The following is a 15,047-nucleotide window of genomic DNA, read 5'->3' as shown; positions in this document are numbered from 1 at the left end:
CTTAGATTGACCAACTGATTTTTATCAGCTCTCCCTATATGTTTAATTGGTGAAAAGAAGGTCGTTAAATCATTTTGAAGCTCTTCTTTCCCCTTTTGATAAAGGATGAGGTTGGTGAGAAGGCCACCATTATGTTATCTTTTTTACTCACAAAGGGTTCACTGTAAATATCAGTTTCACTTGGTTAATATGCACTGGTTCACTTTTGTCTATGCTGGAGCGCCCCCGGAATTCTTCTTCCCGCTTTGGGTTCAGAAACTGCAAGCACTCGGTGAGACAACACCAACGCCAATCTCACCCTCCGAGGTCAAATCTTTGGACTTAGAGAAGGTAGTGAAGGTGGTAGAAGTCAGAAACATACAATCCCACAAACCAATGCCATTAAATTATAAACAATATTAAACACTATGAATAATTCAACACTAAAACAAACACCAAACTGAATAAAGTTTCAAAGCTTTATTGCAATCCCAAAATCAATGTCACATAAATAGCGTGCAAGACTAACTTATAAACATACATGAAAACCATGGGCTGACCAAACATCTGAAAAGATTCAACCTGCTAAACAGCAATACCGTTACACTCCAAAAGAATGTTATAAATTAACAACAACACAATATGAGCATTATTACTAGACTTCAAAGCAAATGATGGTGACATCAGTAAATCATAAAAATATGGTTTTATCAATCAATTTCAGGTTTCAGTGATGGGCCATTCCTAACACTAACCAAGATTGGGACTAGCATGTATGGCAAAGGGCTAACACATGCGGTCAAAAGTAAAAATAAAAGAAGGCAAAACAAATTTGGAAAACATCTAACTAGAATACCTCACTACAAAAATATGATGGTGTAAGTTACTAACTGAAAAGGAAACAGGAAACCACATTTAATTATACCTTTACTCATGGGACAGCAGACAGCATTGATCCATCGAGCAGAGCTTTCACCTTCTTACAGCATCAGTTGACAGCAGCAGCAGGATGGTGCAGAACACAAGCTGCACATATGACAGATCATCATTTCAGAATTAGTTGGCCTTATTAGTACTGAAACACATAGCATAAGAGGGCATTTGAGACTATCATGAGAATACTCATCAGGAAACTTAAAGAAACAGAGTGTGAGAGCAGACAACACAAAGTTCTGGACACCTTCGAGGCAGGAGGAGAACTGACTTCAAGAAGGTTCTGAAGGGGTCTGACTTCCAAAGTTCTAATTAACCGCTACGGTGCCTTGGACGAGGTGATCTCCTGCACCAGCACCTGGGAACTGGGGGGAGCGCTAGCCCTTCCATCCCAAGCCCCCCCGCGTACCCCCCTGTGACGTCAGCGCGCATTGCGCGCTGACAATCACAGAGGGCCTCCTCCCATCGCGCTGGAAGCTGAGCTTCCAGCGCGATCGAAAGAGAAATGCAAAGCATTTCTCTTTCGATCACGTGGAGGAGGCCGGAGAGGCTTCAAAGGGAAGGAGTTTCCTTCCCTTTGAAGTCTCTCTGAGCGTTTCAAATTTGCAATCCGGCTTTTGAAACGCCCACTAGACACCAGGGATTTTGTTTGTTTTTAGAAATTGGCATAAGGGAGCGACCCCTTGGGCAAGGGTCGCTCCCAGGGGGGACATTTTTTTGGAAGGCCTTTTCTGCCCCCCCCCCCCCCCCCCCCCCCCCAGGGGCAGATCAGCCTATCATTAGGCCGATCTGCCCCCGGGGGGGCAGAAACCTCTAGGCACCAGGGATCATTTTTTTGTTTTTTTTCTGTTTTTGTTTTGTTTCGTTTTTTTGGAGGTGAGGAGCGACCCCTTAGGCAAGGGTCGCTCCCCTAGGAGGCAGATTGGCCTATTTGTATGAGGCCAATCTGCCCCCAAGGGGGACAGAAACCACTAGACACCAGGGAGTTTTTTTTTTTACGTGAATTTCAGGCAAAGGGGAGCGACCCCTTAGGCAAGGGTATTTAGACCATTTCTGCCCACCTTGGGGGCAGATCGGCCGGCAATCTGTTCAAGGGGGAAGAAACCACTAGGCACGGGGGATTTTTTTTTGCGCCAATGTCATGCAAGGGGAGCTACCCCGTAGGCAAGGGTCGCTCCCGGGGAGGGATGGGGGCACAAATTCATTTTAGGCCATTTCTGCCCCCCTGGGGGCAGATCGGCCTATTGTTATTAGGCAGAAACCTCTAGGCGCCAGGGCACATTTTTTTTGTTTTTGTTTTTTTAGAGATGGGGAGCGACCCATTAGGCAAGGGTCACTCCCCTGGGGGGCAAATTGTATTTAGACCATTTCTGCCCCCCTTGGGGGCAGATTGGCCGATTTTAGGTGAATCTGCCCCCAAGGGGGCAGAAACCACTAGGCACCGGGGATTATTATTTTTTCGCCAATGTCACGCAAGGGGAGCGCCCCCGTAGGCAAAGGTCGCTCCCAGTGGGGGGGGGGGGGGGGTTGGGGTGGTGGGGTTACAAATTTATTTTAAGCCATTTCTGCCCCCCCTGGGGCTGGCTGAGCTAGAGGCCAAAATCCACAGGTAGGCACTTTGCAAAAAACACCTCTGTTTTCTGTGGAAAAAAGTGATGTGTCCACGTTGTGTTTTGGGCCATTTCCTTTCATGGGCGCTAGGCCTACCCACACAAGTGAGGTACCATTTTTATCAGGAGACTTGGGGGAACGCTGGGTGGAAGGAAATTTGTGTCTCCTCTCAGATTCCAGAGCTTTTTGTCACCGAAATGAGAGGAAAAAGTGTTTTTTTGGCCAAATTTTGAGGTTTGCAAAGGCTTCTGGGTAACAGAACCTGGTCAGAGCCCCACAAGTCACCCCATCTTAGATTCCTCTAGGTTTCTAGGTTTCAAAAATGCGCTGGTTTGCTAGGTTTCCCCAGGTGCCGGCTGAGCTAGAGGCCAAAATCCACAGGTAGGCACTGTTTTCTGTGAAAAAATGTGATGTGTCCACGTTGTGTTTTGGACCGTTTCCATTTGTGGGCGCTAGGCCTAACCACACAAGCGAGGTACCATTTTTATCGGGAGACTTGGGGGAACGCTGGGTGGAAGAAAATTTGTGGCTCATCTCAGATTCCAGTTCTTTCTGCCACCGAAATGAGTGGAAAACGTGTTTTTTTAGCCAAATTCTGAGGTTTGCAAAGGATTCTGGGTAACAGAAACTGGTCAGAGCCCCACAAGTCACCCCATCTTGGATTCCCCTAGGTCTCTAGTTTTCAGAAATGCACAGGCTTGGTAGGTTTCGCTAGGTGCCGGCTGAGCTACAGGCCAAAATCTACAGGTAGGCACTTTGCAAAAAAACACCTGTTTTCTGTCAAAAATTGTGATGTGTCCACGTTGTGTTTTGGGGCATTTCCTGTCGCGGGCGCTAGGCCTACCCACACAAGTGAGGTATCATTTTTATCGGGAGAGTTGGGGGAACGCTCGTGGAAGGAAATTTGTGGCTCCTCTCAGATTCCAGAACTTTCTGTCACCAAAATGTGAGGAAAACGTGTTTTTTAGCCAAATTTTGAGGTTTGCAAAGGATTCTGGGTAACAGAACCTGGTCAGAGCCCCATAAGTCACCCCATCTTGGATTCCCCTAGATCTCTAGTTTAAAAAAATGCACAGGTTTGGTAGGTTTCCCTAGGTGCCGGGTGAACTAGAGGCCAAAATCTACAGGTAGGCCCTTTGCAAAAAACACCTCTGTTTTCTGTCAAAATATGTGATGTGTCCACGTTGTGTTTTGGGGCATTTCCTGTCGCGGGCGCTAAGCCTACCCACACAAGTGAGGTATAATTTTTATCGGGAGATTTGGGGAAACATAGAATAGCAAAACAAGTGTTATTGCCCCTTGTCTTTCTCTAAATTTTTTCCTTCCAAATATAAGAGTGTGTGTAAAAAAGATGTCTATTTGAGAAATGCCCTGTAATTCACATGCTAGTATGGTCACCCCGGAATTCAGAGATGTGCAAATAACCACTGCTCCTCAACATCTTACCTTGTGTCCATTTTGGAAATACAAAACTTTTCTTGTTAGCTATCTTTCACTCTTTATATTTCAGCAAATGAATTGCTGTATACCCGGTATAGAATGAAAACCCACTGCAGGGTGCAGCTCATTATCATTATCATTTATTGGCTCTGGGTACCTAGGGGGGTCATTTTGACCTCGGTGGTCTTTTTGAAAGACCGCTGAGGGACCACCGTGCAGAAGACCGCCAGTGGTGGTGGTTTTCCGCACGGCCTATTATGACCGTTGGCAGCTCTCTGTCCTTTTTCGGACGGAGAGCCGCCAACAGCCATACTGGCGGGAGGCGGGGAAGTGGAGGTTGTTCCACCGCCACGCCAACAGAACACCGCCCAGCGAATCACGTCCTGTGATTCGCCGTGGCGGTGTTCTGTTGGCGGTGTGGTGTCGGCGGAGCTGCCCCCATGGCTCCCGTCCCCTCCTGGAGGATTGTCGGACCGATCATCTTTGAGGGGAGGGAGGTGGGGGGGTGTTGGGTGTTGTGTGCGTGCATGGGGTGTGCGTGTGTGTATGTGAAGTGGGGTGTGAGTGCGTGTATGCTTGCGGGGGGTGTTGTGTGTATGGGAATGAGTGCGTGTATGTCTGTGGGTATGTCAGTATGGATGTGTGTGTGAATGTTTGAATGTGGGTGTGCGCGTCTGACTGTGTGTGTGGATGTCGGCATGTATGTTGGCGTGTGTGCGTGTGAGTGTGTAGGTGGTGCCTGCGTGCGTGTCGTGTGGGAATGGGTGATGTGATGTTGGGGGTCGGGGTGGGGAGGGGGGCCCTGCCACCTTTGGGGGGTGGCAAGGGTGGTGGGGGGGTAGAGGAGGGAGTCGGATGGGGGTGGGGGAGACCCCTATCAGTGCCAGGGAAGGAATTCCCTGGCACTGATAGTGCTTACCGCCATGGATTTCATGGCGGTTCAAACCGCAGGAAATCCACGTCGGTAAGCCGGGTCAAAATACCGCCGGCGGTATAGTGATGACCGCCAGGCTGGAGACCCAGGTCTCCAGCCCGGTGGTCAGCTCCGTCCTGGCAGGCGGAGAACCGGCGGATGACCATGGCGGTAACCGCCATGGTCATAATTCCATGAAGGGAGACCGCCAGCCTGTTGGCGGTCTTACCGCCGATTCTCCGCCTTCCGCCAGGGTCGTAATGACCCCCCTAGGGTTCTTGATGAACCTACAAGCCCTATATATCTCCGCAACCAGAAGAGTCCAGCAGACGTAACGGTATATTGCCTTAAAAAATCTGACATTGCAGGAAAAAGTTACAGAGTAAAACGTAGAGAAAAATTGCTGTTTTTTTCCCCTCAATTTCAATATTATTTTTTTCAGTTGTTATTTTCTGTAGGAAACCCTTGTAGGATCTACACAAATTACCCCTTGCTGAATTCTGAATTTTGTCTACTTTTTAGAAATGTTTAGCTTTCTGGGATCCAGTATTGGTTTCACGCCCATTTCTGTCACTGACTGGAAGGAGGCTGAAAGCACAAAAAATCGTAAAAATGGGGTATGTCCCAGTAAAATGCCAAATTTGTGTTGAAAAATTGGGTTTTCTGATTCAAGTCTGCCTGTTCCTGAAAGCTGGGAAGTTGGTGATTTTAGCACCGTAAACCCTTTGTTGATGCCATTTTCAGGGAAAAAAACACAAGCCTTCTTCTGCAGCCACTTTTTCCCATTTTTTTGAAAAAAACGAAATGTTCTCTGTATTTTGGCTAATTTCTTTGCCTCCTTCAGGGGAACCCTCAATGTCTGGGTAAAAAATGACGCAAATTTGGCTTGGCTAGCTTATGTGGACGAAAAGTTATGAGGGCCTAAGCGCGAACTGCCCCAAATAGCCAAAAAAAAGGCCTGGCACAGGAGGGGGAAAAGGCCTGGCAGCGAAGGAGTCAAAATAACCAAAATCCATTTGATTGGTCCAGTAGGTGGGCATACTCTGGGCATTGATTTCAGCATCCAGTCACTGTAGATGGTACCACCAAATTCTGATACATTCAAAAATTTTCATAACAAATGTCCATTGTTCATTGTTAATTATTATAACTTCATATGTTTCCACTAAAATATTACATTTTCTAAACAATGTGCAACCTGCAGTTCCTTTCCCATGGCACACAATACACTAAGCTAATATTCTTTCACATAAGCTTCATGAATCTTCCTGTGCAAATCAGCAGCAAGAACACATATGGTTACATTAACTAAACTTGAAACATGCTCTTCTCCTGGAATGTAATAGAACATTCAAAATTACATGTACTACCTAGAGAAAGATTTCAGGTTAAAGGAGAAAATTAAACCAAAATGTTTCCATTGCTGCTTGCAAAATGAACTTTCAGGCCTGATCATGTTAAGACAGCCTATCACACAGTAATAACATTAATACATTAATAAAACCTATTGTGGACATTAAATTCAAAGCAAATATGCAAAGCAAATTATTTTTTTTGAAGCATTATTCATGTTATGTCAAAGCAATTTTAAATGTGCACTTATTTTTCTAAACACATAATTCATAATGAAATCAATTTATTTACTTAAAATATATTTTATTTCTCCTGTTTCTACCTAAAGATAGTACTCTCATGTTAAAATTAATTGTTAATTCACACATTTATAAATGCAAAATGTTTTCATGTTAAACATGGTGTTGGAAATACGAAAGGTAGCCACAAATGTCCCACAATTTCAACTTGCACATTTTAGTTTCAACATTATTTTCTCTTCAAAGCTGCAGATTTATTATTTGCCATATGCTACATCTATGTCACTAATTACGTAATAAAACTTGATCTCTCTCAATGCCGTCACAAAAGAACATTTCTCATTTACAATGAGACACGTCAAAACCTTATAGTTTGACTTCAGAAAGAACCTCAAGACATGGTTGTTCGATCAGTGACCCTCCCTGCCACCCACTTGAATTCCCCCCCTCATCGCCTTGAGACCCTCACAGGTGAGTAACGCGTTCTACAAATTTTTTGATTGATTGATTGATTTGATAACGCATTGTTCTAGGTTTACAATAATTGTCAAATCTCTTCATTGACTGATAATACCCATTCTCCATTTCCATCTCAACCCTTCTCTGTTTATTCTTTGCTCTTTGTTTTTCCCAAACATTTGTCTTTTTTAGGTCACTTAAGTCATTTTTCAGACTTGTCAAATTTGATCTCCTTATCTCCTTGCTGGAATGTACGTGCAGCAGTGCTGTGATTTCAAAACTGCAGACTCCGCCATCTTTTGCTAAAAGAATGCCTAACGCAAGGCGACTCTGAAGAATCATATACCTTCCAGCAAAACTTTCTGTGTCCATTAGGAGCATTGCACCGGAAAAATCAGTTGACATCATATCTACAATTGTTGATAAATTCCTTATCTTTATGTCATTTAGGATCACTCCCACTGATGGAATCATAGCTCCAAAAATATCTCCTGTAAACTCTGAATCACTTGCTCCTCTCTTAAATCTAATTTCAGGTGTCTCTGGGTGGTCAGTGTTGTCCACTTGGTAAATATTTGGAAAACTACTCCCAAATAGCATGTACCGGACCAGCATTTTGGCATCTTATAATAAGTGTACTTACCACAGATGTAATAAGCACAGGTACAGCGGGGTCTTGTCCGTTCAGCATAAAATCCCATACACTCTTGAACAAAAACACATGTTTACATTCACTCGTTCCTTCAAATGTATTGTCAACTTTTAATTGCATCCTATATATACAAAGCTTTCCTACATGTTGATAATCTAAAGCTAAGCATCCTTGTGCATCTGGTATGTTGTGAAATTATTTCTTTCTAGAAACCATTCCCTTGTCTATCCTTTCTTTCATTGCCTTTCTCCTGTAATCTACCTGATTAATAAACTCATTTTCTACCTGTGTGAGAATACATGTCAGGTTAGTCCGCTGTGCATATACTGTGCCAAAAGTCAGTGTAGGTTCAAAGAAACCTACTATGTCATTGTTTCTAGCTCTTGCAATGCTGCTCAAATGCTGATTAATGGGAACAAAAGAAAAGACTATGTTGAAGTTAGAATAAAAATATTGAATGTACTCCTGGTTGTACAAACGTTAACAATAGACTACAACTAATCCCATAAATTAGTGGTAAGCTATGATAAGTGACTCCTTCTTGCACTGATGAAGGAATTTGTGTACACACATAGCAATCACGCATGTTCATCATGTCCACATAGTCATACAGCAAATTATTATACACATTGGAAAATAAATCTCCCTTTGTGTCATCTAAATGAAGCAATCCCTCATCTCTATAAAACTTATCCTCCTCAGATGTTGTCATTCTCAGCACTGGAGTTGCTGTGCTTTGCACCTCTACATTCATTGAAATACTAATTCCTGCAATTAGTAAAATGCACACAATCATACACACTATTATCAAAACCAATACACACATATTTACACCTGCTGTGCTTGCCCTGTCCAAGATTCATGGCTTCTATAGAGTTGAGAAGGACAGAAAAAGAAAAATATAAAAGGCAAAAACAAACTTCTAATCAAAATCCCTTTGCACTATTTACAGCAGTTCTCGATCTTCAAGAAACATTTTGAGCTTCAGCAAAAAGTCATCAAAAATCAATTAAAAAGTTCATTTTCCATAGAACACAGTCTGTTGTTCACTTACCAACACTTCCAGCGTGTAATGTCAATTGTCTAGGTTATTTCAAAACTCAGTTCAAATGTAATTGCAAGTTCCAGAATATTCAGCTGGGTTCTCACGGTCAAAACAAAAGGACACAAACTCCTTCTCCCATTCATTTGTGACAAATTAGATCCATTCAGGTAAAGAGTATCTGCGACTTGGCACTCTTTTTCTCTTCATTCTCTTTAGAGCACCATCATCATGTTCACTCTGATTTGATTCTTCAACTGCTTCTGTTACTGATGGGAGTTTATCAGCAACCTGTTCCTGTGCAGCTGCAGGCCATTTGTCTCCTTTCACCGTTTTCTTTCTGGGTGCAACTGCTTTCACAACGTTTTCTGTGCTGGCAGGAATCAGTTGATTTTGACTTTGACTATGTTCTCCTGCACTCTTGTCTGTTTCCAGGCTGCTTCCACTTGTGTCTGTGCCTTTATCTGGTCTTTATTTGCATGCAGCCCGCGTGTGCCTTCACACGTTGCTCGTTTTCTGCTTCAGCCACTGGTTCTGTCCTCACAGCTTGATCAAGCCGAACACCTTCTTCATCAGCATTCGTTCTTCCAGGATCAGACCCAGTATTTTCAAGAAGACATAGAACTTTATGTGTGTGGCTTGCATGTATTCAGTTTAAAAGACCAGCATACTTCTCAGCTGTTGTCGTCACCAAGATGATCTGAAACTGACCTTTCTACTTTGTCTCTAGGCAAGTCTTCATCATGTGCTTCTTAACCAAAACCTACTCTCCAGCTTTCAGGTTGTGGCACTGTTCTTGGGTTGGTTGAGCCGTTGTTACTTCAACCTGATGAGACAAAGAGCGAACCACATCAGCTAGACCTTTGCAATAATCCAGCACTAAATCATCTGCTATGTTCACAAATGCATTTTCAGTTACTGCTGGCAGTCTCATTGCACAACCCATCAGGACTTCATGAGAGGACAGTCTTGTCTTCCTGTCAGGGGTGGTGCGCATGTTCATCAGGACAAGTGGCAATGCATCAGGCCATTTCAGTTCTTTCTAGGCACAAACCTTCGCAAATTGACCTTTCAATGTTCCATTCATTGCTCCACCAATCCAGATGCCTCTGGTTTGTAACTGCTGTGCAATTTTTGCTCAATGTTCAGTGCTGCACACAACAACTTTATGATCACATTATTTAAATAAGTTCCTTGATCTGATTCCAAAGAAGTTGGGAATCCATACCTAGGTATTAGTTCCCAGAGCAGCAGCCTAGCTACAATGACACTATCATTCCTACGTTTGGATAAGCCTCAATCCACTTGGAAAACACACACACAATAGCTAACACATACTTCAATCCATTACAAGCAGGCATCTCAATGAAGTCAAGTTGCATTATGTTAAATAGACCTCCCAATCAACCTATGTGGCTCAAATTAACCACCGTGTATTTCCCTACATTCATTTGCTGGCATGTAACACATCTGTAACAAAATGCTTCTGCAACCAATCTAAATCTGGGGTTGTACCATGTCTGCTTGAATGTGCGAATCATTGCATCTCTGCTGAGATTAACCTGACCATGATAATTCCTTGCCATCGAGTTCAACAAACAATCTGGAAACATGACTTTCTCTTCATTTGAAATCCAGACATCATCTCCCTCTCTTTGAGCACAACCTGCTTGTTAGAAATGGGGTTTTTGGTTGGCAGTCAGGTAACCCTCTGTCCAAGCAAGAACCCTCACTCTAGTCAGGGTAAGTAACACACAATCCAAAATTAGCCTGTGCCCACCCTCTGGTAGCTTGGCATGAGCAGTCAGGCTCAACTTAGAAGGCAATGTGTAAAGCATTTGTGCAATAAATCATACAATACCATAATATAACACCATAAAAATACACCACACAATGTTTAGAAAAATATATAATATTTATCTGGGTATTTGCAGGTCAAAACAATTAAAGATGCAATATGAATTTGTAAAGATATCACTGAAAAGTGATATAAAGTGTCTTAAGTCTTTAAAAAGCAAACAAAGTCTCTTTCAAGCACAAAGTACCTGGTTTCTGGGACACTACAATCCTCTCCCACCTCACTTGGTTGGGACCACTGAGACCACTCCCTTCAGGAGCACCCCCAAATGCCTCTCCAGACTCTCTGGTACTCACCCAGAAGTCTGCCTCCATTGTAAGTTCCCTGGGGTCAGAGAACTCACACTCCACCTGGTGTTGGCGTAGCTCTGGAAAATAAGGACCAGACATATGCTCTCCAGCAATTACATCACTCTGCCCTTCACATGTATTAACCACAGTACCCTTCACCCAACCATCCAGTAACCCAGCCTTGGAAAAGCACTCTACATCACCCTCCTGAGACTGGTGAGACACTATCTGACTGTCCCTGACACTCAACCAATACTCTTCTGGGATGTCTCTACACTCTACATCTAGGACGTCCACCGGGGGGAACCCTTTTCTCTGTCACTCTCTGCTAGAGCCAGTAAAGTGTCCCTCCCCCCAGTAGGAATATAACTCCTTGTGCCAGTTTCCCAATCCTTCTCAGGTACCCTGTGCATAATGGGAACTACCTCATACCCTTGAACCACCTGGGGTGTGTCAACTCCCTTCTTCAAGTTGGGCACCACATCTCTGGGCTTGTGCCCTTCTTCAGCAGTACTGGATGCAAGATTTTTGCTGCCGCCATCTGAACTGGACTCAGCCCTTCCGGGCTCCAGTTTCAGCTCTTCACAGCTCAGCTATTGAGCTGCAATCCTTTCTTTTTCCAGGGCTATTAGTATTTTTGCCTCAACCCTTGCAAGATACTCCTCTAACTGTTGCTCCTGCCGCCTTTGACCTCGGAGCCATTCATCTCTCTCTGGGTCTCTTTCCTCATCTGAGTAGTCTTCCTCCTCATGTGAGCAGTCTTCCTCCTCATGTGAGCAGTCCTCCTCCTCATCTGAGGGGTACTTAGTCATTTGGTTTCTTCCTTCCTCTCTCTCTGCCCATCTTTCTTCCCCCCAGACTATGTAGTTATGTAGCATTTCCATCTTAGTAGATCTCCTTGCCACAGGAAGGCCCCATTTTCTGCAAAGCTTTCTTAGGTCAGCCTTAGTGAGGTGGTCAGTAGGTACAAAGAATTAGTAGGTACACAATCCCATTCTGATAAGATCTTTACCGTCAAAAAACAAAATCCAAAGTCCAAAATATCAATAGTATATCCAGGAGGACATCAGAGAACCAAAAGCAAAAAGATGAAAAATCAAGTTGACCTTCCACTGTGGGTAGGTAGTGAAATACTTAGCTACTGTATGTCACTGCACAAACACAAGTCCTATCCTCACCGCTGATCACCAATGTTAGAAATGGCATTTTTGGTTGGCAGTCAGGTAACCCTCTGTCCAAGCAAGAACCCTCACTCTAGTCAGGGTAAGTCAGACACAATCCAAAATTAGCCTGTGCCCACCCTCTGGTAGCTTGGCACGAGCAGTTAGGCTTAACTTAGAAGGCAATGTGTAAAGCATTTGTGCAATAAATCGTACAATACCATAATATAACACCATAAAAATACACCACACAGTGTTTAGAAAAATATATAATATTTATCTGGGTATTTGCAGGTCAAAACGATTAAAGATGCAATATGAATTTGTAAAGATATCACTGAAAAGTGATATAAAGTATCTTAAGTCTTTAAAAAGCAAACAAAGTCTCTTTCAAGCACAAAGTACCTGGTTTCTGGTGGAAAATCTCCGCAAAGGGCCGCAGAAGAAGAGATACGTGGAAAAATGGTGTGTGCGTCGATTTCTCCCCAGCACACACGGACTTGCGTCGTTATTTTTCACGCGGGGAAGTCGTGCGTCGTTTTCCGGCGCGCGGACAGTCTCTTTCTGTGGATCACGGGGATTACCAGATGTCCCGGGTCGGTGTGTGGATTCTCCTGCTTGTTTTCCGGCTGCGCGTCGTTTCGCGGGGCTGTGTATTGAAATTTCGCTCTCACTGCAGGCGCCACATCGATTTCTACTTGAAAGTCGGACGGCGTTGTCTTTGCGAGGCCGTGCGTCGAAGTTCCGGTTGTCCCGCATTTTTCTCGCCACGAAACAAGCTGTGTGTCGAAAATTTCGGCGCACGAAGCGTCCAAGTGAAAAAGAGAAGTCTTTTTGGTCCTGAGACTTCAGGGAACAGGAGGCAAGCTCTATCCAAGCCCTTGGAGAGCACTTTTACAGCCAGACAAGAGTTCAGCAAGGCAGCAGGCCAACAGCAAGGCAGCAGTCTTTTGTAGAAGAGCAGACAGGTGAGTCCTTTGAGCAGCCAGGCAGTTCTTCTTGGCAGGATGTAGTTTCTAGTTCAAGTTTCTTCTCCAGCAAGTGTCTGATGAGGTAGGGCAGAGGCCCTGTTTTATACTAAATTGTGCCTTTAAAGTGAGGGTGACTTCAAAGAGTGTCTAAGAAATGCACCAAGCCCCCTTTCAGTTCAATCCTGTCTGCCAGGGTCCCAGTAGGGGGTGTGGCAGTCCTTTGTGTGAGGGCAGGCCCTCCACCCTCCCAGCCCAGGAAGACCCATTCAAAATGCAGATGTATGCAAGTGAGGCTGAGTACCCTCTGTTTGGGGTGTGTCTGAGTGAATGCACAAGGAGCTGTCAACTAAACCTAGCCAGACGTGGATTGAAGGGCACAACAAAATTTTAGTGCAAAGAAATGCTCACTTTCTAAAAGTGGCATTTCTAGAATAGTAATATTAAATCCGACTTCACCAGTCAGCAGGACTTTATATTACCATTCTGGCCATACTAAATATGACCTTCCTGCTCCTTTCAGATCAGCAGCTGCCACTTCAACAGTGTATGAGGGCAGCCCCAATGTTAGCCTATGAAGGGAGCAGGCCTCACAGTAGTGTAAAAACGAATTTAGGAGTTTTACACTACCAGGACATTTTTCTACACAGGTACATGTCCTGCCTTTTACCCACACAGCACCCTGCTCTAGGGGTTACCTAGGGCACACATTAGGGGTGACTTATATGTAGAAAAAGGGGAGTTCTAGGCTTGGCAAGTACTTTTAAATGCCAAGTCGAAGTGGCAGTGAAACTGCACACACAGGCCTTGCAATGGCAGGCCTGAGACAAGGTTAAGGGGCTACTGAAGTGGGTGGCACAACCAGTGCTGCAGGCCCACTAGTAGCGTTTAATCTACAGGCCCTAGGCACATATAGTGCACTCTACTAGGGACTTATAAGTAAATTAAGTAGCCAATCATGGATAAACCAATCAATAGTACAATTTACACAGAGAGCATATGCACTTTAGCACTGGTTAGCAGTGGTAAAGTGCCCAGAGGTCACAAGCCAACAACAACAGGTCAGAAAAAATAGGAGGAAGGAGGCAAAAAGTTTGGAGATGACCCTGTCAAAAAGCCAGGTACAACACTGCTTTTATCCAACCTCTTTGTTCTTCCCCTTTGCCTCTTACTGCTTCCTCTTAATTTCATCCAAGGTACCTGTGAGAAAGTAGCCTCTTTCTAGCATGGTCACCCCCACTTTTGGCCTGTTTGTGAGTCAGTGTGTTTTTACTGTCTCTCTGGGATCCTGCTAGCCAGGACTTGAGTGCTCATAGTGAAAACCATATTTGTTAGTGTGTTTTGCCTGTCTCACTGGGATCCTGCTAGCCAGGACCCCAGTGCTCATAGTTTGTGGCCTAATGTGTGTGTTGTCAGTAGTACTTAACTGTGTCACTGAAGTTCTGCTAACCAGATCTTCAGTGCTTATGCTCTCTCTGCTTCCAAATTAGTCACTATAGTTTAATGACTTCATCTACCAATTCCAATTGGCACACTGGACCCCCCTTTATAAGTCCCTACTATTTGGTACCTAGGTACCCAGGGCATTGGGGTTCCAGGAGATCCTTATGGGCCGCAGCATTTCTTTTGCCACCCATAAGGAACTCAGACAAACCCTTTCACAGGACTGCCACTGCAGCCTGCGTGAAATAGTGCACACACTATTTCACAGCCATTTTCACTGCACTTAAGTAACTTATAAGTCACCTATATGTCTAACCTTTATTTACTGAAAGGTAGGTGGAAAGTTACTAAGTGTGAGGGCACCCTTGCACTAGCAAAGGTGCCCCCACAATGTCCAGGGCTAATTCCCCGGACTTTGTGAGTGCAGGGACACCATTGTACGTGTGCACTACATATAGTTAAATACCTATATGTAACCTCACAATGGTAACTCCGAATATGGCCATGTAAGGTGTCTAACATCATGGAATTGTCCCCCCCATTCCAAATCTGATATTGGGGGCCAATCCCATGCATCCTGGGGGCTCCACCATGGACCCCCAGTGCTGCTAAACCAGCTCTCTGAGGCTTGCACTGCAGCTACAGCTGCTGCCACCTCACAGACAGGGTTCTGCCCTCCTTGGGTCTGAGCAGCTCAGTCCCAGGAA

This window comes from Pleurodeles waltl, chromosome 2_1, assembly GCF_031143425.1.
Source record: "Pleurodeles waltl isolate 20211129_DDA chromosome 2_1, aPleWal1.hap1.20221129, whole genome shotgun sequence".
Taxonomy (NCBI): domain Eukaryota; kingdom Metazoa; phylum Chordata; class Amphibia; order Caudata; family Salamandridae; genus Pleurodeles; species Pleurodeles waltl.
This window is presented reverse-complemented; position numbering follows the sequence as displayed.